Source organism: Symphalangus syndactylus, chromosome 9 (genome assembly GCF_028878055.3).
Source record: "Symphalangus syndactylus isolate Jambi chromosome 9, NHGRI_mSymSyn1-v2.1_pri, whole genome shotgun sequence".
In the NCBI taxonomy this organism is placed as follows: Eukaryota; Metazoa; Chordata; class Mammalia; order Primates; family Hylobatidae; genus Symphalangus; species Symphalangus syndactylus.
In genome coordinates, this window is record NC_072431.2 from 22,453,473 (window position 1) to 22,475,857 (window position 22,385).

The 22,385-nt window shown below is 37.5% G+C and overlaps 1 protein-coding gene across 6 annotated transcripts in view; it reads right to left on the reverse strand.

The window, feature by feature from the left end:
• Positions 1 to 22,385, reverse strand: part of NUBPL (NUBP iron-sulfur cluster assembly factor, mitochondrial) — a 352,593-nt gene that overhangs the window by 123,419 nt on the left and 206,789 nt on the right. The window lies entirely within an intron of this gene.

Here is a 22,385-nt window from a genome sequence, read left to right on the forward strand (position 1 = left end):
CGAGGTAGGCTTTACTTTCAAATTAACAGTCCAATAGCCAGGCATGGTGGCATGGGCCTGTAATCCCAACTACTTGGGAGGCTGAGGCAGAGGGATCACTTAAGCCCAGAAGTCCAAGACCAGCCTGGGCAATACAGTGAGACCCCATCACAAAAAAAAAGGAAGAAAAAAGAAGAAAGAAGAAACAAGAAGAAGAAAGGAGGAGGAGGAGAAGAAGACATGAAGAAAGAAAAAGAAAAAGGAGGAGGAAGAAGAAAAAAGAAGATGACAAAGAAGATGACAACGAAGAAGATGATGGAGAGGAAAAAGAGGAAGAAGAAGAAAGAATGAAAGAAAGAAAGAGAGGAAAAAGGAAAAGGAAAAGGAAAAGGAAAACAGAAAGGAAAGGAAAGGAGAAACGGGAGGAGGAGGAGGAGAAGAGGAAGATGAGGAGGAGGAGGCGGAGGAGGAGGAGGTTGTTAATAGTCTACTTGGGAGACTGAAAAATTAAGCATTACGATACAACATGCTAAGGAGGAGGAGAAGGAGAACAAGGGGGAGGAGAAGAAAGAAGAAGAAAAGAAGAGGAGGAGGAGGAGGAGGAAGAAGACGTTGTTAATATTCTACTTCGAAGACTGAAAAAATAAGGATCACAATACAATATGCTAAGCATTATAACAGAGGTGTGCACAGGGTGTTATAGAGTTATAAAGAAGAAACAGGAAGAAAAGCTAACTAATTCAATCTAGGAGAGAAAATGGTGAAGTATGACAGATGGAAGGGGAAGCTAGACATAGGAGAAGCAATGGAGAAAAGTGTCCAGAAAGAGGTGATTCTTAGGCTGAGTCCTAGAAGTTTATATTCTTAAAAACTCACACTGTGGAAAGCAGTTTGGTGGGAATAAAACTGAGGGCTGTGGCAGAAATTCAGATGCAAAATGGTAGAGGCCTGAACTGAAGTGGATGGAGATGGCAAATTTTCTGGATCTCCACTACTACCCTACAGAAACCAGGTATTACTAGGGTACAGAGTTTCGAGAGAAAGTACGGTACAATTTTTCTTTAGGTCAAAACAACAAACGCCTGGTTAAGATTGGCCGAGTCTGTGAATTTTTTTTTTAATTTTGTAGTTCCCTCTAGATGATAACCTAAAAAACAATTAACATAAACATAATATAGATCACATGGCTGACCATCACCTTATAATTAAATACAGAATGCTATGACAATTCAGAGCCCCAAACTGTTAAATTAGTATCAAGTGGCAGACACAACTAATGAAAACAGAGGCAAGATTAACAATAAATAACTGATTACACCAAGTGAAGGTCAAATGATACTAGACAGTATTGCCTGAAGGGATATTTTGAAGAAGTTCAAATAGAGAAAAGTGGTGGGAGAACTAAGTTATCACAAAGCACTGGCAGTATGGGCATGCCAAACTCAAAAGAACCTATACAGTAGTAGTTAGCTGTAAATTCATCTTGCAATCAGCATCTTCATTTCAGGAAAAAACATCTTTTACATTAAATTAATGTCATAAATTTGAATTTTACTGATTTTGTAAGTTTTGCTTGTATTTAATTTTTAAACTATATAATATGAGCTATAAACTTAAGAAATTTGTGTTTATACCTAGTTAAGTAATCTTATAATAAAAATAAGTCAGTATGGGGTGCGGAAAGATTATTTTTCCTTTAAAAGAAGGGCCTACTCATTACTCAAGTTTGAGATACACTGTTTTTAGAATTCAAAGAGATCAGGATTCAAAATTTGATTCTATAGCTGACTACCTGTGTGACTAGATAATGACTTAACCTTTCAGAGTTTTTGTTTCTTCATCTACAAAATGGCATGGAAATACTTAGGTCACAGGATTAAAATAATTAAATAAACTACTATACACAGACACTTGACATGATGCCTAACATTCAATAAATGATAGCTGTCACTGTTAATATCATTATTATTACACATATTATTGTTATTAATAAAATGCCTTAGATGTTGCTGGGAAGGTCATTTTCCTAAAGGCTATCAGGTAGCTCATCCTACTTTTCAGACTGTTCCGTGAATCACTACAGCCTTCTATTTTGATTTACTTTGCCCAAGAAACCAAAAATTAACACTTCTCTTTCCCCTCTTGCAAAGACTGACGGAAATCACATCTCGGCAAAAATTACACTCTATACCTCCAATACATTTCCAGAATTTGCCACCTTCCAGATTCTGTTATTAATCTGTTTCCTAGTTTTTTTCATATCCAGTCATTTGGAAGGGACCAAATTCTAGCTCTGGCTGTATCCAGCTGTATAACTAACTTCAAACAAATAACTAAGAATCACTCTGAGTCTCTGTAGTTTTAACTGTAAAAACTGTAGTTTTAACTAAGAATCACTCTGAGTTTTAACTGTAAAACTAGTGCCTGCACTAGATAGTTTCCAAGGACTCAGCTATCTCTATGATTACACTATTTAGCATTACATCTTAACTATAAATAGCTTTTAGAACTACCTCTGCTCAACTTGACTGCCCTAGTAATCTTATTTAAGGGGTATTAGCCCTCAGTCTCAGAGCTATTCTCTTCCTACATAAGCAGAGGAATCTCTTTGGCTATTTCCTCCAAATCTTCTCCTTCACTATGTATTAGTATATAGGGTGTTCTCTACTGCATTGGCTCTAAAAAGTATTCTTAGCTTTCCTATGATATAAACATGTTACTGTTTTAAATACTTTCTGTCTACTATTTGTATCACCATTACACAATATAGCTTCAAGGGCAGTTATGATGTTTTTCATCTTTTTATCAAACAAAAGTAATGACATAATATTTTGCACAAAATAGGCACTTAACAAAAGATCAGCAATTTAAACAATGTTCTTATATTTTCAGAATCATCTCCCCTAGATTACTTCAGCATAAACTTTAAGTTGGCAACTTCTTGAACTAGGAGTCAAGAGCTCCAGATTCTGGTTTTGATGACAGACTTAATATAATATATAACCTTGAATAACTAACTCTCAATAGATCTCAATTAACTCCTTTATAAAATGAATCTATTTCCATAGACCCTATTTAACTTAAACAGCTGTTACATTAAAAAAATAAAAGTTTTAGTTATTTCTAGCCTTCTGCTAGCTTTTGAATGTGTTTGCTCTTGCTTTTCTAGTTCTTTTAATTGTGATGTCAGGGTGTCAATTTTGGATCTTTCCTGCTTTCTCTTGTGGGCATTTAGTGCTATAAATTTCCCTCTACACACTGTTTTGAATGTGTCCCAGAGATTCTGGTGTGTTGTGTCTTTGTTCTCGTTGGTTTCAAAGAACATCTTTATTTCTGCCTTCATTTCATTATGTACCCAATAGTCATTCAGGAGCAGGTTGTTCAGTTTCCATGTAGTTGAGTGGTTTTGAGTAAGTTTCTTAATCCTGAGTTCTAGTTTGATTGCACTGTGGTCTGAGAGACAGTTTGTTATAATTTCTGTTCTTTTACATTTGCTGAGGAGAGCTTTACTTCCAACTATGTGGTCACTTTTGGAATAGGTGTGGTGTGGTGCTGAAAAATATGTATATTCTGTTGATTTGGGGTGGAGAGTTCTGTAGATGTCTATTAGGTCCACTTTGTGCAGAGCTGAGTTCAATTCCTGGATATCAGAAATAATGCTGCATATCTACAACTATCTGATCTTTGACAAACCTGACAAAAACAAGAAATGGGGAAAGGATTCCCTATTTAATAAATGGTCCTGGGAAAACTGGCTAGCCATATGTAGAAAGCTGAAACTGGATCCCTTCCTTACACCTTATACAAAAATTAATTCAAGATGGATTAAAGACTTAAATGTTAGACCTAAAACCATTAAAATCTTACAAGAAAACCTAGGCAATATCATTCAGGACATAGGCGTGGGCAAGGACTTCATGTCTAAAACACCAAAAGCAATGGCAACAAAAGCCAAAATTGACAAATGGCATCTAATTAAACTAAAGAGCTTCTGCACAGCAAAAGAAACTACCATCAGAGTGAACAGACAACCTACAGAATGGGAGAAAATTTTTGCAACCTACTCATCTGACAAAGGGCTAATATCCAGAATCTACAATGAACTCAAACAAATTTACAAGAAAAAAACAAACAACCCCATCAAAAAGTGGGCAGAGGACATGAACAGACACTTCTCAAAAGAAGACATTTATGCAGCCAAAAAACACATGAAGAAATGCTCATCATCACTGGCCATCAGAGAAATACAAATCAAAACCACAGTGAGATACCATCTCACACCAGTTAGAATGGCCATCATTAAAAAGTCAGGGAACAACAGGTGCTGGAGAGGATGTGGAGAAATAGGAACACTTTTACACTGTTGGTGGGACTGTAAACTAGTTCAACCTTGTGGAAGTCAGTGTGGCGATTCCTCAGGGATCTAGAACTAGAAATACCATTTGACCCAGCCATCCCATTACTGGGTATATACCCAAAGGACTATAAATCATGCTGCTATAAAGACACATGCACACGTATGTTTATTGCGGCACTATTCACAATAGCAAAGACTTGGAACCAACCCAAACGTCCAACAACGATAGACTGGATTAAGAAAATGTGGCACATATACACCATGGAATACTATGCAGCCATAAAAAATGATGAGTTCATGTCCTTTGTAGGGACATGGATGAAGCTGGAAACCATCATTCTCAGTAAACTATCGCAAGGACAAAAAACCAAACACCGCATGTTCTCACTCATAGGTGGGAACTGAACAATGAGAACTCATGGACACAGGAAGGGGAACATCACACTCCGGGGACTGTTGTGGGGTGGGGGGAGGGGGGAGGGACAGCATTAGGAGATATACCTAATGCTAAATGACGAGTTAATGGGTGCAGCAAAACAACATGGCACATGGATACATATGTAACAAACCTGCACATTGTGCACATGTACCCTAAAACCTAAAGTATAATAATAATAAAAAATAAATAAATAAAAGTTTCATAAAAATGTTCAGGGACATTATTTTAATAGCTATAAGATACTAGAGAGGGGGATTAAACTGGCTTGGTTTTCTCTGTGCTTAATTAACCTTAACACAGTAGCACAAATAAGCATCTATGCCATTTGGGTTTCTTTGCAGAATAGTCTGAATACCACCATTCGAACAAACTAACAACAACATTTGACAAGGACAATGATCATCTTCCATGTCCTGTCAAATGCTCACAAGGCATGTAAACATTTCGTGGAACTATATTTATAGAAGATTTTTTTTGGTGTAAAATTTTTTTGTCTGCTATTTGTAGAAATATATGGGGTATTTTGCTGAAATACGTGTTCTTAATTAATGATTAAGTCCTTAATCACAATACAATCAGCCTCTGGGTTTTGCCCTGAAAAAAAAATTTCTAATCCTTGTTGAAGAAGACAGAAACATAACTGGCTCACACATAAATCACTACCTCTTTTGCTGCACAGTACATCAAAGTTTAGTATAGTATATAAGTTTCGTATAACATATAAGTAATCACTTCAGATAGCCCTAGAATGAACTTCAAATTTTATGATAAGAAAATAATGCATAAACAATATGACCTCTAGTAAAATTAAATTTAATCCTTAATCTAGCATAATCTAGATTTTTATTTTAAATTTTATTTTAATTTTTGTGAGTACATAGTAGGTATATATATTTAAGGGGTCCATGAGATGTTTTGATACAGGCATGCAATGTGTAATAACCACATCATGTAAAATGCGGTATCCATCCCCTCAAGCATTTATCTTTTGTGTTATAACCAATACAGTTAAACTTTTAGATATTTTTAAATGTACAATTAAGTTACTATTGACTATAGTCACCCTGTTGTGCTGTCAAATACTAGGTCTTATTCATTCTTTCTATTTTTTTTGTACCCATTAGCCACTGCCATCTCCTCCCGACCCCACTACCCTTCCCCACCTCAAGTAACTATCCTCTACTCTCTCTGTCCATAAGTTCAATTGTTTTAATTTTAGATCCCACAAATAAGTGAGAACATGCAATGTTTGTCTTTCTAGCCAGGCTTATTTCACTTAACTTAATGGCATCCAGTTCCATCCAGGTTGTTGCAAATGACAGGATCTCATTCTTTTTATGGCTAAATAGTACTCGATTGTGTATAAGTAACATATTTTCTTTAACCATTCATCTGTTGATGGACACTTAGGTTGCTTTCAAATCTTGGCTATTGTGAACACTGCTGCAATAAACATGGGAGTACAGATATCTCTTTGACATACTGATTTCCTTTCTTTTGGGTGTATACCCAGCAATAGGACTGCTCAATCATAGGGCAGCTCTATTTTTAGTTTTTTGAGGAACCTCTAAACTGTTTTCGATAGTGGTTGTACTAATTTACATTCCTACCAACAGTAACAAGGGTCCCCTTTTCCTCACATCCTTGCCAGCATTTGTTATTGCCTGACTTTGGACACAAGCCATTTTAACCGTGGTGAGATGATATCTCTTTGTAGTTTTGATTTGAATTTCTCTGATTATCAATGATTCTGAGCACCCTTTCATATGTCTGTTTGCCATTGTATGACTTCTTTTCACAAATGTCTATTCAGATCTTTTGCCAATTTTTAAACGGGACTGTTAGATTTTTTTCCTATAGACTTGTTGGAGCTCCTTATATATTCTGGTTATAAATCCTTTGTCAGTTGGGTAGTTTGCAAATATTTTCTCCCATTTCCGGGTCATTTCTTCACTTTGATGCTTCCTTTAATGTGCAGAAGCTTTTTAACGTGATGTGATCCCATTTGTCCATTTTTGCTTTGACAGCCCAGATTTTTAAATTTTAATTTATTTATTTATTTATTTATTTATTTATTTTTGAGGTGGAGTTTCGCTCTTGTTGCCCAGGCTGGAGTGCAATGGCACAATCTCAGTTGACCGCAACCTCTGCCTCCAGGGTTCAAGCAATTCTCCTGTCTCAGCCTCCAGAGTAGCTGGGATTACAGGCATGCGCCACCATACCCAGCTAATTTTTGTATTTATTTATTAGAGATGGGATTTCTCCATGTTAGTCAGGCTGGTCTTGAACCCCTGACCTCAGGTGATCCACCCACCTCAGCCTCCCAAAGTGCTGGGATTACAGGCACCAGACAATGTGCCGGGCCTTTTTTTTTTTTGAGACAGAGTCTTGCTCTGTCACCCAGGCTGGAGTGCAACGGCACGATCTCGTCTCACTGCAACCTCCGCCTCACGGATTCAAGCAATTCTCCTGCCTCAGCCTCCTGGGTAGCTGGGATTACAGGCGCCCACCACCATGCCCAGCTAATTTTTGTATTTTTGGTAGAGACGGGTTTTCACTTTATTTGTCAGGCTGGTCTCTAACTCCTGACCTCAGGTGATCCACCCGTCTCTGCCTCCCAATGTGCTAGGATAACAGGCGTGCACCACTGCGCACGGCCCCAGATTTTTAAATTTTAAAGGAATTATGTCAATTTATTCTTGTTACTGTATCATTCAACTTAACAGATGGTCTCTGAAACCTGATATTACATTTCATCTTTATAATTCTTGGCTTTCTACCTGTTAAATTTAAATTTTTCCCAGAAACATAAGCCAATATGAATTAGTCTGGAGTTTTCTCCCTTTATACCATCATTAATGATGTCACTTCAGTTTGTGATGAAGGGACTCATAGAAAACTTGTGCTCTCTCTACTGACTGTAAGGAAGTGTCAACAGCACAAAAAATAAAGTTTAGTTTGCAAGAAATTGAATTATTTTCTGAGGGAAAAATGCCTATCTCAAGAAGACCATCAAGAATTCTCTATCAATATTTTTTCTTTCTTTTTTTTTTTTTTTGAGATGGAGTCTTGCTCTGTTGCCCAGGCTGGAGTGCAGTGGCTCAATCTCGGCTCACTGCAAGCTCCGCCTCCCGGGTTCATGCCATTCTCCTGCCTCAGCCTCCTGAGCAGCTGGGACTACAGGCGCCTGCCACCACGTCCGGGTAATTTTTTGTATTTTTAGTAGAGATGGGGTTTCACCGTGTTAGCCAGGATGGTCTCGATCTCCTGACCTCATGATCCGCCCGCCTCAGCCTCCTAAAGTGCTGGGATAACAGGCGTGAGCCACCACACCTGGCCAAGAATTCTCTGTCCATTTTCTAAAGTAAAGGTCTAAGTCTAAACAATTAAAAATATTGTTTAAATGCTAATTCACGGCCAGGCACGGTGACTCACGCCTGTAATCCCAGCACTTTGGGAGGCCGAGGCGGGCGGATGACAAGGTCAGGAGATGGAGACCATCCTGGCTAACATGGTGAAACCCCGTCTCTACTAAAAAATACAAAAAATTAGCCGGGCGTCTTGGCGGGTGCCTGTAGTCCCAGCTACTCGGGAGGCTGAGGCGGGAGAATGGCATGAGCCCAGGAGGTGGAGCTTGCAGTGAGCCGACATCGTGCCACTGCACTCCAGCCTGGGTGACAGGGCGAGACTCCATCTCAAAAAAAAATAATAAAATAAAAAAATGCTAATTTACAACTTGTAATCCTTTTAAAAGGCTTCTTATCAGCTGAGATTTACTATAAAAGGTTAATTGTCTGGCAGATTCTAGCAAATTAATATGTAAACATTTTACAAAATAATTATTTAGAATATTAATTGTCAATTCTCCTATTAAGAGGAAAATCTATTTATGACTGCATATGTGGATTTGGGTCAGAGTTCAGAGTAGTTAAACACTTAAAACTGATGATTCCAGATGTTAGACTGATCATAATTATACCAGTGTGGAACAACTCAACTATGCATTCTAGTCCCCAGGGCATAGATTGTATCTAATTCTCTTGCTTGATTGAGAACTTCAGTGCTGGAGCCTAATAGACATGTGCAACAAAACCTGCTCAGGGTTATAGCTGGAGAAATAATTCAATACCTTACGATTATGAGTGCATCAACATAAAGTCAAATAAGACTTAAAAAATTAACTATTTTTAATGTTCATGCTGCTCTTAATATTTAGTGCTACTGATTCTCCTTTATTTAGAAATATACTTGCATCAAAAGAAAATAATCATTCAACATCTGATGTTTAACAAAAACAATACCAAATATAATTTTCTATTAACTATAAAGTAGATTGGCATTGGTATGTTTTAGCTCTCCTCTGTCTTTCTCCTGCCACTCCCCAAATTCCTGAGTTTTAAATATTATTTGCTGTAAGATCAAGGATTACCTACCAATATTAGTATCAGCAGAAAGAAACATAATTTAAAAGGTAAATTCACCTCAAATGTACTCACAGATAGTGTTTCAACAGGAAATATAAATAATTCTTGGATGAGTCACTCTTTTGACCTCTTGCTGCTTTCCAACAGACTATACAAGTGATTACAGTCACAAAGAGAACGTTTTATTAATTTAGAAATGAATCATTATTTTGCTCACTTCAGAAACAAATCTTCCTACAGAAAATTATATCAATTGGCTGGGCACGGTGGCTCACACCTGTAATCCCAGCACTTTGGGAGGCTGAGGCGGGCGGATCACGAGGTCAGGAGATCGAGACCATCCTGGCTAACATGGTGAAACCCTACCTCTACTAAAAATACAAAACATTAGCTGGGAGTGGTGGCCAGCGCCTGTAGTCCCAGCTACATGGGAGGCTGAGGCAGAAGAATGGCGTGAACCCAGGAGGCGGAGCTTGCAATTAGCCGAGATCACACTGGACTGCAGTCCTGCCTGGGCAACAGTGCGAGACTCCATCTCAAAAAAGAAAAAAGATAAAAAGAAAACTATATCAACTGTGGAAAAAAGAATTAAACAATAATAAGTGGAAACAATGCTATATCAACATTACTGGTGTTCTAAATCATCCTAATTGATGAAGAAGAGAAAAAGTTACTGGTGAGAGACAGCATGTGCACTTTGGAAGGTTAAGAATCCAACTTTGAGTAAGTGCGATGTGGTGCCAAGAAGAATGTATATTCTGTTGAATTGGGGTGGAGAGTTCTGTAGATGTCTATTACGTCCGCTTGGTCCAGGCTGAGTTCAAGTCCTGAATAACCTTGTTAATTTTCTGTCACGTTGTTCTGTCTGATATTGACAGTGAGGTGTTAAAGTCTCCCACGATTATTGTGTGGGAGTATAAGTCTCATTGTAGGTCTCTACATGAATCTGGGTGCTCCTTTATTGGGTGCATATATATTTAGGCTAGTTAGCTCTTCTTGTTGCATTGATCCCTTTACCACTATGTAATGCCCTTCTTTGTCTTTTTAGATCTTTGTTGGCTTAAAGTCTGTTTTATCAGAGACTAGGATTGCAACCCATGCTTTTTTCCCTTTTTTTTCTTTTTATTTTCTTGGTAAATATTCCTCCATCCCTTTATTTTGAGCCTATGTGTGTCTCTGCACATGAAATGGGTCTCCTGAATACAGCATACTGATGGGTCTTGACTCTTTATCCGATTTGACAGTCTGCGTCTTTTAATTGGGGCATTTACCCCATTTACATTTAAGGTTAATATTGTTATCTGTGAATTTGATCCTGTCATTATGATGCTAGCTGGTTATTTTGCCCATTAGTTGATGCAGTTTCTTCATAGTGTTGACGGTCTTTTCAACTTGGTATGTTTTTGCAGTGGCTGGTACCAGTTTTCCTTTCAATATTTACTGCTTCCTTCAGGAGCTTTTGTAAGGCAGGCCTGGATGCTTGTCTATAAAGGATTTTATTTCTCTTCTGCTTTGCTTATGAAGCTTAGTTTGGCTGGATATGAAATTCTGGGTTGAAAATTCCTTTCTTTAAGAATGTTGAGTATTGGCTACCACTCTCTTCTGGCTTATAGGGTTTCTGCCAAGAGATTAGCTGTTAGTGTGATGGGCTTCCCTTTGTGGGTAACCCGACCTTTCTCTCTGGCTGCCCTTAACATTTTTTCCTTCATTTCAACCTGGTGAATCTGAAGATTATGTGTCTTGGGGTTGCTCTTCTCAAGGAGTGTCTTTGTGGTGTTCTCTGTATTTCCTGAATTTGAACATTGGCCTGTCTTGTTAGGTTGGGGAAGGAAAATTCTCCTGGATAATAACCTGAAGAGTGTTTTTCCACTTGGTTTCATTCTCACCATCACTTTCAGGTACACCAGTCAAACATAGGTTTGGTCTTTTTACAGAGTCCCTTGTTTCTGGGAGGCTTTGTTCATTCTTTTTCATTCTTTTTTCTCTAATTTTGTCTTCATGCTTTATTTCATTAAGTTGATCTTCCATCTCTGATATTCTTTCTTCTGCTTGATCAATTAGGCTATTGATACCTGTGTATGTTTCACAAAGTTCTCGTGCTGTTTTTCAGCTCCATCAGGTCATTTATGTTCTTCTCTAAACTGGTTATTCTAGTTAGCAATTGGAAGTAAAACACTCCTGAGCAAATGCAAAAGAATGGATATCATAACAAACTGTCTCTCAGACCACAGTGCAATCAAATTAGAACTCAGGATTAAGAAACTCACTCAAAACCACACAACTACATGCAAACTGAACAACCTGCTCCTGAATGACTACCGGGTAAATAATGAAATTAAGACAGAAATAAAGAAGTTCTTTGAAACCAATGAGAACAAAGAGACAACATACCAGAATCTCTGGGACACAGCTAAAGTGGTGTTTAGAGGGAAATTTATAGAACTAAATGCCCACAGGAGACACCAGGAAAGATCTAAAATCAACACCCTAACATCACAATCAAAAGAACTAGAGAAGCAAGAGCAAACACATTCAAAAACTAGCAGAAGGCAAAAAATAACTAAGATCAGAGCAGAACTGAAGGAGATAGAGACACAAAAAACCCTTCAAAAAAATCAATGAATCCAGGAGCTGGTTTTTTGAAAAGATCAACAAAATTGATAGACCACTATCAAGACTAATAAAGAAGAAAGGAGAAGAGTCAAAAGACACAATAAAAAATGACAAAGGTGATATCACCACTGATCCCATAGAAATACAAACTACCATCAGAGAATACTATAAACACCTCTACACAAATAAACTAGAAAATCTAGAAGAAATGGATAAATTCCTGGACACATACACCCTCCCAAGACTAAACGAGGAAGAAGCTGAATCTCTGAATAGCCAATAACAGGCTCTGAAATTGAGGCAATAATTAATAGCCTACCAATCAAAAAAAGTCCAGGACCAGAAAGATTCATAGCCGAATTCTACCAGAGGTACAAAGAGGAGCTGGTACCATTCCTTCTGAAACTATTCCCATCACCAGAAAAAGAGGGAATCCTCCCTAACTCATTTTATGAGGCCAGCATCATCCTGATACCAAAACATGGCAGAGACAAAACAAAAAAAGAGAATTTTAGACCAATATCCCTGATGAACATCAATATGAAAATCTTCAGTAAAATACTGGCAAACCGAATCCAGCAACACATCAAAAAGCTTGTCCACCAAGATCAAGTTGGATTCATCCCTGGGATGCAAGGCTGGTTCAACATACACAAATCAATAAACGTAATCCATCACATAAACAGAACGAAAGAGAAAAACCACGTGATTATCTCAATAGATGCAGAAAAGGCCTTTGACAAAATTCAATAGCACTTCATGCCAAAAACTCTCAAAAAACTAGGTATTGATGGAACATATCTCAAAATAATAAGAGCTATCTATGACAAACCCACAGCCAATATCATACTGAATGGACAAAAACTGGAAGCATTCCCTTTGAAAACTGGCACAAGACAGGGATGCCCTCTCTCACCATTCGTATTCAACAGTGTTGGAAGTTCTGGCTAGGGCAATCAGGCAAGAGAAAGAAATGAAGGGTATTCAATTAGGAAAAGAGAAAGTCAAATTGTCCCTGTTTGCAGATGACATGATTGTATATCTAGAAAACCCCATCGTCTCAGCCCAAAAACTCCTTAAGCTGATAAACAACTTTAGCAAAGTCTCAGGATACAAAATCAATGTGCAAAAATCACAAGCATTCGTATACACCAATAACAGACAAACAGAGAGCCAAATCATGAGTGAACTCCCATTCACAATTGCTTCAAAGAGAATAAAATACGTAGGAATCCCACTTACAGGGATGTGAAGGATCTCTTCAAGGAGAACTACAAACCACTGCTCAATGAAATAAAAGAAGACAGAAACAAATGGAAGAACATTCCATGCTCATGGATAGGAAGAATCAATATCGTGAAAATGGCCATACTGCCCAAGGTAATTTATAGATTCAATGCCATCCCCATCAAGCTACCAATGACTTTCTTCACAGAATTGGAAAAAATTACTTCAACATTCATATGGAACCATAAAAGAGCCTGCATTGCCAAGACAATTCTAAGCCAAAAGAACAAAGCTGGAGGCATCACACTACCTGACTTCAAACTGTAGTACAAGGATACAGTAACCAAAACAGCATGGTACTGGTACGAAAACAGAGATACAGACCAACGGAACAGAACAGAGCCCTCAGAAATAACACCACACATCTACAACCATCTGATCTTTGACAAACTTGACAAAAACAAGAAATGGGGAAAGGATTCCCTATTTAATAAATGGTGCTGGGAAAACTGGCTAGCCATACGTAAAAAGCTGAAACTGGATCCCTTCCTTACACCTTATACAAGAATTAATTCAAGATGGATTAAAGACTTAAATGTTAGACCTAAAACCGTAAAAACCCTAGAAGAAAACCTAGGCAATGTCATTGAGGACATATGCACAGGCAAGGACTTCATGACTAAAACACCAAAAGCAATGGCAACAAAAGGCAAAACTGACAAATGAGATCTAATTAAACTAAAGAGCTCCTGCACAGCAAAAGAAACTATCAGCAGAGTGAACAGGCAACCTACAAAATGGGAGAAAATTTTTGCAATCTACTCATCTGACAAAGGGCTAATATCCAGAATCTACAAAGAACTTAAGCAAATTTACAAGAAAAAAACAAACAACCCCATCAAAAAGTGGGAAAAGGATATGTCTTCAAAAGAAGACATTTATGCAGCCAACAGACACATGAAAAATTGCTCATCATCACTGATCATCAGAGAAATGCAAATCAAAACCACAATGAGATACCGCCTTACACCAGTTAGAATGGCAATCATTAAAAAGTAAGGAAACAACAGATGCTGGGGAGGATGTAGAGAAGTAGGAATGCTTTTACACTGTTGGTGGGACTATAAACTAGTTCAACCATTGTGGAACAGTGTGGCGATTCCTCAAGGATCTAAAACTAGAAATACCACTGGACCCAGCCATCTCATTACTGGGTATATACCCAAAGGATTATAAAGCATGCTGCTCTAAAGACACATGTACACATATGTTTACTGTGGCACTATTCACAACAGCAAAGACTTGGAACCAACCCAAATGTCCATCAGTGATAGACTGGATTAAGAAAATGAGGCACATATACACCATGGAATACTATGCAGCTGTAAAAAAGGATGAGTTCATGTCCTGTGTAGCAACAAGGATGAAACTGGAAACCATCATTCAGAGCAAACTATCACAAGGACAGAAAACCAAACACCGCATGTTCTCACTCATAGGTGGGAATTGAACAATGACAACACTTGGACACAGGGTGGGGAACATCACACACTGGAGCCTGTCATGGGGTGGGGGGATGGGAGACGGATAGCAGTAGCAGAAATACCTAATGTAAATGACGAGTTAATGGGTGCAGCTAACCAACACGGCACATGTATACATATGTAACAAACCTGCACATTGTGAACATGTACCCTAGAACTTAAAGTATAAGAAGAAAAATTCTTAAAAAAAAATAAAATAAATAAAACAGAAAAAAAAGATAAAACCCTTGTATTTTTCCAGTCTTGAATCTATCTTTATACTGATCAGCAAACACCTTGGGGAGCTTACTTGTACACATATGGCTCTACAACTGAAAAAACTATTTTGGTTTCCAGTGTTTGTTCATGTTGAACTCTAAGGTTAAATATTTTGCATTTCAAATTGTGATGCGCATATAGCTCAGCTTGCTCATGACTGCAGCAAACCAATACCAAAGACCTTTTAATAACAGAACACATTCCTTTTTATACACATTCTTTCTCTAAAAAAAACTCCAGAGAGGAGAACTGCTGCTCTCTGATTACCATTACCCTAACTTTATTTAACCAGGTATTTTTCAGGAAATAAAGGAACAGGGACAGAGACTTTATATGGAAAGCTTTGCCTATCTCCAAATACTGTCATACTTAAGAGGTGAAGGCATTCTTCAGAGCTACATTTCAGATCCTGATCAAATTTCTAACATCTATGACCAAGTGCACAAATTTTTAAACTGTGAGATTTGCATTTTTTTCTACACATAAATGTTTAATGAATTTAAAAGTGGTTTTTAGTATGAATCTGACCACATATTGGTCATTATACTCTTCACTGAACTTTAAGACATTAAGGAATTTTTTTTGTCTGGCATATCATGAAGGACATGCCCCCCCCAAATTTTTTTTTAATTTTTATTTTAGGTTCGGGGTTACAGGTGAAGTTTTGTTATATAGGTAAACCTGTGTCATGGGGGTTTGTTGTACAGATTATTTCATCACCCACGTATTAAGCCTAATACCCAATAGTTATTTTTTTTCAGCTCCTCTCCTTCCTCCCACCCTTCACCCTCTGAGAGGCCCCAGTGTGTGTTGTTCCCCTCTTTGTGTCCATGTGTTCTCATTATTAGTTCCCACTTATAAGTGAGAACATGGGGTATTTTTTTGTTCCTGCACTAGGTAGTTAAGGATAATGGCCTCCAGCTCCACCCATGTCCCTGCAAAGGAACATTCTTTTTTTATGGATGCACAGTATTCCATGGTGTGTATATAGCACATTTTCTTTATTCAGTCTACCATTGATGGGCATTTAGGTTGATTCCATATCTTTGCTACTGTGAGTAGTAGTGCAATGAATGTACACGTGCATGTGTCTTTATGACAGAATGATTTATATTCCTTCAGGTATACTCCCAGTAATGGGACTGCTAGGTTGAATGATAGTTCTGTCTTTAGCTCTTTGAGGAATCACCATACTGCTTTCCACAATGGTTGAGCTAATTTACACTCTCACCAACAGTGTATAAGTGTTCCCTTTTCTCTGCAATCTCATCAGCATCTGTTATTTTTCAACTTTGTATTAATAACAGCCATTCTGACTGGTGTGAGATGGTATCTCATTGTGGTTTTGATTTGCATTTCTCTAGTGATCAGTGGTGTTGAGCTTTTATTCATATGCTTGCTGGCTGCATGTATGCCTTCTTTTGAAAAGTGTCTGTTCATGTCCTTTGCCCATTTTTTAATGTTTTTTTTTCTCTTGTAAATAGATGCTGGATATTAGACCTTTGTCAGGTGCATAGTTTGCGAATATTTTCTCCCATTCTGTAGGCTGTCTGTTTACTCTGTTGACAGTTTATTTTTGCTATACAGAAGCTCTTAATTTTAATTAGATCCCTTTTGCCAATTTTTGCTTTTGTTGTGATTGCTGTTAGCATCTTTGTCATGAAATCTTTGCCATTCCTATGTCCAGGATGGTACTGCTAGGTTGTCTTCCAGGGTTTTGATAGTTTTGGGTTTTACATTTAAGTCTTTAATCCATCTTGAGTTAATTTTTGTATATAGTGTAAGGGAGGGTTCCAGCTTCAATCTTCTGCTTATGGATAGCTGGTTATCCCAGCACCACTGATTAAATAGGAAGTCTTTTCCCCATTGCTTGTTTTTTGTCAGCCTTATTGAAGATCAAATGGTCATAGGTGTGCGGCCTTACTTCTGGGCTCTCTATTATGTTCCATTGGTCTATGTGCCTGTTTTTGCACCAGAAATTCTTAAATGACAAAACTGAATGAACTATCTCAGAAACTTCCTATTCAAATACAGCCTAGATGACCTCCTGATAGGTATTCAGGGAATTCAAACATCAGATGGGTTGGTCTAGACAAGTGATTCTGAAAGCTGATTAAATAAGAATCACCTGGGGAAGCTTTTAAAATTCTGCTCCTTTTCATGTCATAGTTCAGAAGTTATTAACTCTCAAGCTATTTCTTTGAACTGTTAATTGATATACTGTAACATCTACCTATTACTTCTACTCCCCACTATACAAAATATACTTCCTTATCTACAATATAAATATTCTGTTCATAGACTTAATGACAGTACAATTTTGCCTTGTGATAGTATGAATTTTCACTAATTTGACTGTACTACTAGTGTCTATATTAGCTTACCAACTCACAGAGGGCAGAAATTATGTCCCTTCCTTTGTATTTCATATATGTTCAGCCAAATACAAGAGCCCTAAAGAGTATTTCTTCTTAAATTTAGATTGAGAGTTAGGTGTGGTGGTGCATCCCTGTAATCCCAGTTACTTGGGAGGCTAAGGTGGGAGAATCCCTTGAACCAAGGAGTTTGAGACCAGCCTGTGCAATACAGAGAGACTCCATCTCAAAGAAAGAAAGGAAAGGAAGGAGGAAAAGAAAAGAAAGATAGAAAGCATTTAGTAAATGGCATTATATTTCATTTTATAAATTTGATTCCCAATCTAACCAGGGCTGAAGTTTCAAACTAAATTTCCAGGAATGCCTTAAAAGATGAAACCCTGGAATGTAGTTTCTAGTAGTTGGTTACAATTTGTGTAACAACAAAACCAATTTATTTCAGAAAGAATTTTTTAACTTGATGAATAAAATAATAACTCTTTCTACATCATGCAACTCTTGCCAAGTATCTATTAATTACAACCTTGCCCAACATTTGCATGCAAAGACGGTGTGCTTGAAAAAAGTCCAAAATTGATTGCCTCCTTTAATGTGCTGTTCTGGAAATTGAAAACATAAATGAAGATTTAATATTCCTTAATATTAGGAAAAATAATAACCTAATTCCTCCACCTTTAAGGTGCAAGGTTATTTTTAGAGCTACATTTTGAGGTCATTATAAATTACAAAGTTTTAGGGGAAACATAGCACTAAAATCCAAAATAGGCAAATATTTTTCTTTGAATTTTCAATGTTTTCCAAAAGACTGGCATTAGATGCCTTTAAAGAATTACTCTTGCAAATCTGAAAATAAGAAGTGAAAAAATAGTATTTAAAAAAAAATAAAAGATTTTATTTAGTTTACCTAAGTGAAATTACTATGTTCCTTTTGCTTTGAAAGAGTAAATGCCAAACAATCAAGGAAACTATTTGAAGTAATGGTGCATGGGTCATTCATTTATTTAACTTGGCAACAATAAGCTTCTGATCCTCCAATCCCCAATAGGTTTCTTCACAACAGAAACCATCGTCCAAATTGAGAGTCAAAGAGTGTTACCATAAAAGAGATAACTGATTAAGTAAACTGCTGATGGAAGGAAAAATACCAGGGTAGGCAAGTTTAATTTTTTCTCAAGAATTTTTGATGAGTAAATGGAAGTTTAGTCACTGTGACAACAGGCCTGAGACCTTTCACAAACAATAAGTGCCTTTCACTTTAAACAATGACTGAAATATTACAATGTCTTAATTTAAAACTCCTATCTCATCTCATTTAAATGAATGAGACACAGAAAGACCTCTGGCTTTCCTTCTATCTGCAGGGCCCAGATAGGAAAAGTCCTACACAGGAAGAAAGGACATCACCTCATTATCAATTGTCTTATTTCATTTTCTTTTGCCATAACAGAATATCTGAGACTGGGTAATTAATTTATAAGGAAAATAAGTTTATTTGGCTCATTGCTCTGTAGGCTGGGAAGTCCAAGGGCATGGCAGCAACTTCTGGGGAGAGCCTTCCCACTACATCATGACATTGTGTAGAAAAGAAGGGCAGCCAGGCATGGTGGCTCACACCTGTAATCCACTTTGGGAGTGGATTACAGCACTTTGGGAGGCTGAGGCGGGCGGATCACGAAGCAGATCAAGATCATCCTGGCCAACATGGTGAAACCCCGTCTCTACTAAAAATACAAAAAAATTAGCCAAGCATGGTGGCATTTATCCGTAGTCCCAGCTACTCAGGAGGCTGAGGCAGGAGAATTGCTTGAACCCGGGAGGTGGAGATTGCAGTGAGCCAAGATCATGTCACTGCACTCCAGCCTGGTGACAGAGCAAGACTGTCAAAAAAAAAAAAAAGAAGAAGAAGAAGGGCAAGTAAATCGTGTGCTAAGGAGATCTTAAGAATAAGTTAAACTTGTTTTTATTATATTACAACCTGCTCTGGAGAGAATTCCCTCCCTCCTATAAGAACTAATTAACTCCCTTGAGAATTAACTCATTCCTGGGATAAGGGCATTCGTTTATTCATGAGGATAGAGCCCTGATGACCCAATCACTTCTTGAAGTTCCCACCTCTTAATAATGTTACATTAGCAAATAAGTTTCTAACACATGAACTTTTGTGGGACGCAGTCAAATCACAGCAATAGTATCACACAAAACTGTTAGGGCAACTTTTCTTGAGCCCATGAATATTCAACATATTAACTAGCTGACTACTGTCATACACAGTGGCTTCTCTCTCTCCAGGAGATAAGAAATCAAAACAGGACTCACACTAGGACTGTCTAGCTGTGTCCTGTACCACTTCTGCTGTTCCCTGGAAGAAAACAGAGGGAACAAAGAAGGGACCATGATAGCTTCCCTCTCAGTTGCTCAGTCTTTGTCCCTTCTGTTATAAGAACAATTTCCAAAAGTTTCATTCCTATATCAATCTTTACTTAATAAAGTGAAGGGGAACTTTTTTCTAACTATCCTATCAAAATAAACTCTTCCATCTATTACTCCCCATTACACAAAATATACTTGCATCACTGCTCATCTACAACATAAATATTCTGTCTGTAGGTTTAATGACAGTATAATTTTGCCTTGTGACAGTATTAATTTTCACTAATTTGACTGTACTACTGGTATCTAAATTAGCTTACAATCTTTTAGAGGGCAGAAATTCTGTCCCCTTTCTTTGTATTTCATCTATCTCAAGCTGTTAATTCACAATTATAACCATGAAGAAGCAATGTTGTGTTAGTTATTCCACTTGCTGTAGTCTCCCTCTGTGCCCCTCAAACTCTGCCCAAATGCCCTCTGCCCTGATTAGTCCCCCAGGACTTGACCTCTGTGGACTGTATCACCTAAGTTTCCTTGCCTTCTGGCTCTCAATGGGGATCCGCTATGAGGAGGGACAAACAGGAGATGAGACTGTAGGAGGAGAAAGAATTTGAAGTTTTATTACCTACCTCACCCACCACTCCTTCCTGCCTTGTGGCAGTTCTGGCAAGAGCCATAGCTTCTTCTATCAGGCAGCCCCTTTTCCATGGCTCCAGCAGGTTCCAAGTTCCACTAATACAGTTCACTCCCTTGCCCCTTCCAGTGGAAGGGCAATAACAACTTGTACTGTCACTAGTCCCTGGGTATGTCACCATCTCTGGTTGGTTTCCTTAATGCTGCTCACTCCTTTGTAACTAGTTGCTTCATTAAACTTTGTTTTATTAATTCATTTTAAGGTGTGTTATCTGTTTCCTGCTAGGACTCCGACTAATACAGCACTTTAATATAAATGAATTACTAAAACTCTCCAATCCTTAAAAAGAGAAAACATGCTTCACCTATTTCATATGAAACATAAAGTCTTTACTTAATTCCAAGAGTTGAAGTCAAATTGAGACAGTCTTCAGATATCATACACAGCACTTCAGTTGAAACAAAGAAGGAAAAATATTTAACACAAATAAGTTTTTTTTAATTTAAAGTTTCTTCTTACATGGTCATACCTCATTTTATTGCACTTCACTTTACTGCACTTCACAGATAACTGCATTTTTTACAAATTGAAGGTTTGTAGCAAACTTGTGTCAAGCAAGTCTACCCGTGCCATTTTTCCAACAGCATAGACACATTTTGTAGTTGTGTGTCACATTTTGGTAATTCTTGCAATATTTCAAACTTTTTCATTAAGGTTATATCTGTTATGGTGATCTGTGATCAGTGATCTTTGATGTTATAATTGTTGTGGGGTGCCACAAACCATACCCATATAATAGGATAGCAATCCTAATCGATATTATGTTGTATGTATTCTCACTGTACCAAATAACATTTGTGATTCATGGGCAGAGGTCAAAATATCAAGATGAACAAGAGTTTGGAAGAAGCCCTCACAGATGACTTTTGGGGGTTCAAGACTTCAGTGGAGGAAATAACTGCAGATGTGGTGGAAACAGCAAGAGAATTATTAGAATTAGAAGTGGGATCTGAAGATATGATTGAATTGCTGAAATCTCATTATCAAACCTGAACAGATAAGGAATTCCTCCTTATGAATTAGCAAAGAAAGTGGTTTACTGAGATGGAATCTACTTCTGGTGATGATGCTGTGAACACTGTTGAAATGACAACAAAGGATTTAGAATATTATGCACACTTAGTTGATAAAACAGGAGCATGGCTTGAGAAGACTGACGCCAATTTTGAAAGATATTCTACTATGGGTTAAATGCTATCAAACAGCATCACATGCTATCTTTCCTGAAAGGAAGAGTCAGTTGATGCAGCAAACTTCTTCATTGTCTTATTTTAAGAAAATGCCGCAGCCACTCCAACCATTAGCAACTGCCACCCTGATGAGTCAGCAGCCACAATCATGAAGGCAAGACACTCTGCCATCAAAAAGGGCATGACCTGCTGAAGGCCTGGATGACTGTTAGCATTTTTAGCAATAAAATATTTAAGGAATGTATATTTTTAAAGACATAATGTTGTGTACACTTCACAGACCACTGTATAGTGTAAACATAAGTTTTGTATGTACTAAGAAACCAAAAAGTTGATGCAACTTGCTTGATTACGATATTTGCTTTATTGAGGTGGTCTGGAACCAAACCTGTAATATTCCCAAGGTGTACCTGTAATGAGGTTGTTATCCATTTTATGTAACAAGATGGAGCATATACAAAGAGTTGCTAATTAAGAAATTATCTTATTTCTTGCAGTGATGTTTAGTAAGGTACTAAATATCTTTCTGATTATCTACCCTTACTTGTGGAGAACTTAACTCCACAGACTTGTAAGGATCAAATAAGATAATGAATGTAAAGATTCCATCCAAATGTATAGTATTTTCTAGAAACTACATGTACACTATAAAAAAGGTTTTTTTTTTTGTGGGGGTGGTTGTATCTTGTATCTAGCTAATATCAAGATTCTCTTTCAGAATACTATACTTTCTGTGTGGACAAGTCTGCCTCTACATATTTTCCAAAAGATTGTCTCTTTCCAAGTATAAAATATCTGATTTTATTCTCAACATAGCTTATAGAAATGCAAAATTGATAGAAAGGCTCTTTCTAATTCACAACATTTCTCTACTAACCGCCCTGCCCCACAAAAAACTTTTTGATAGTGTTCCTG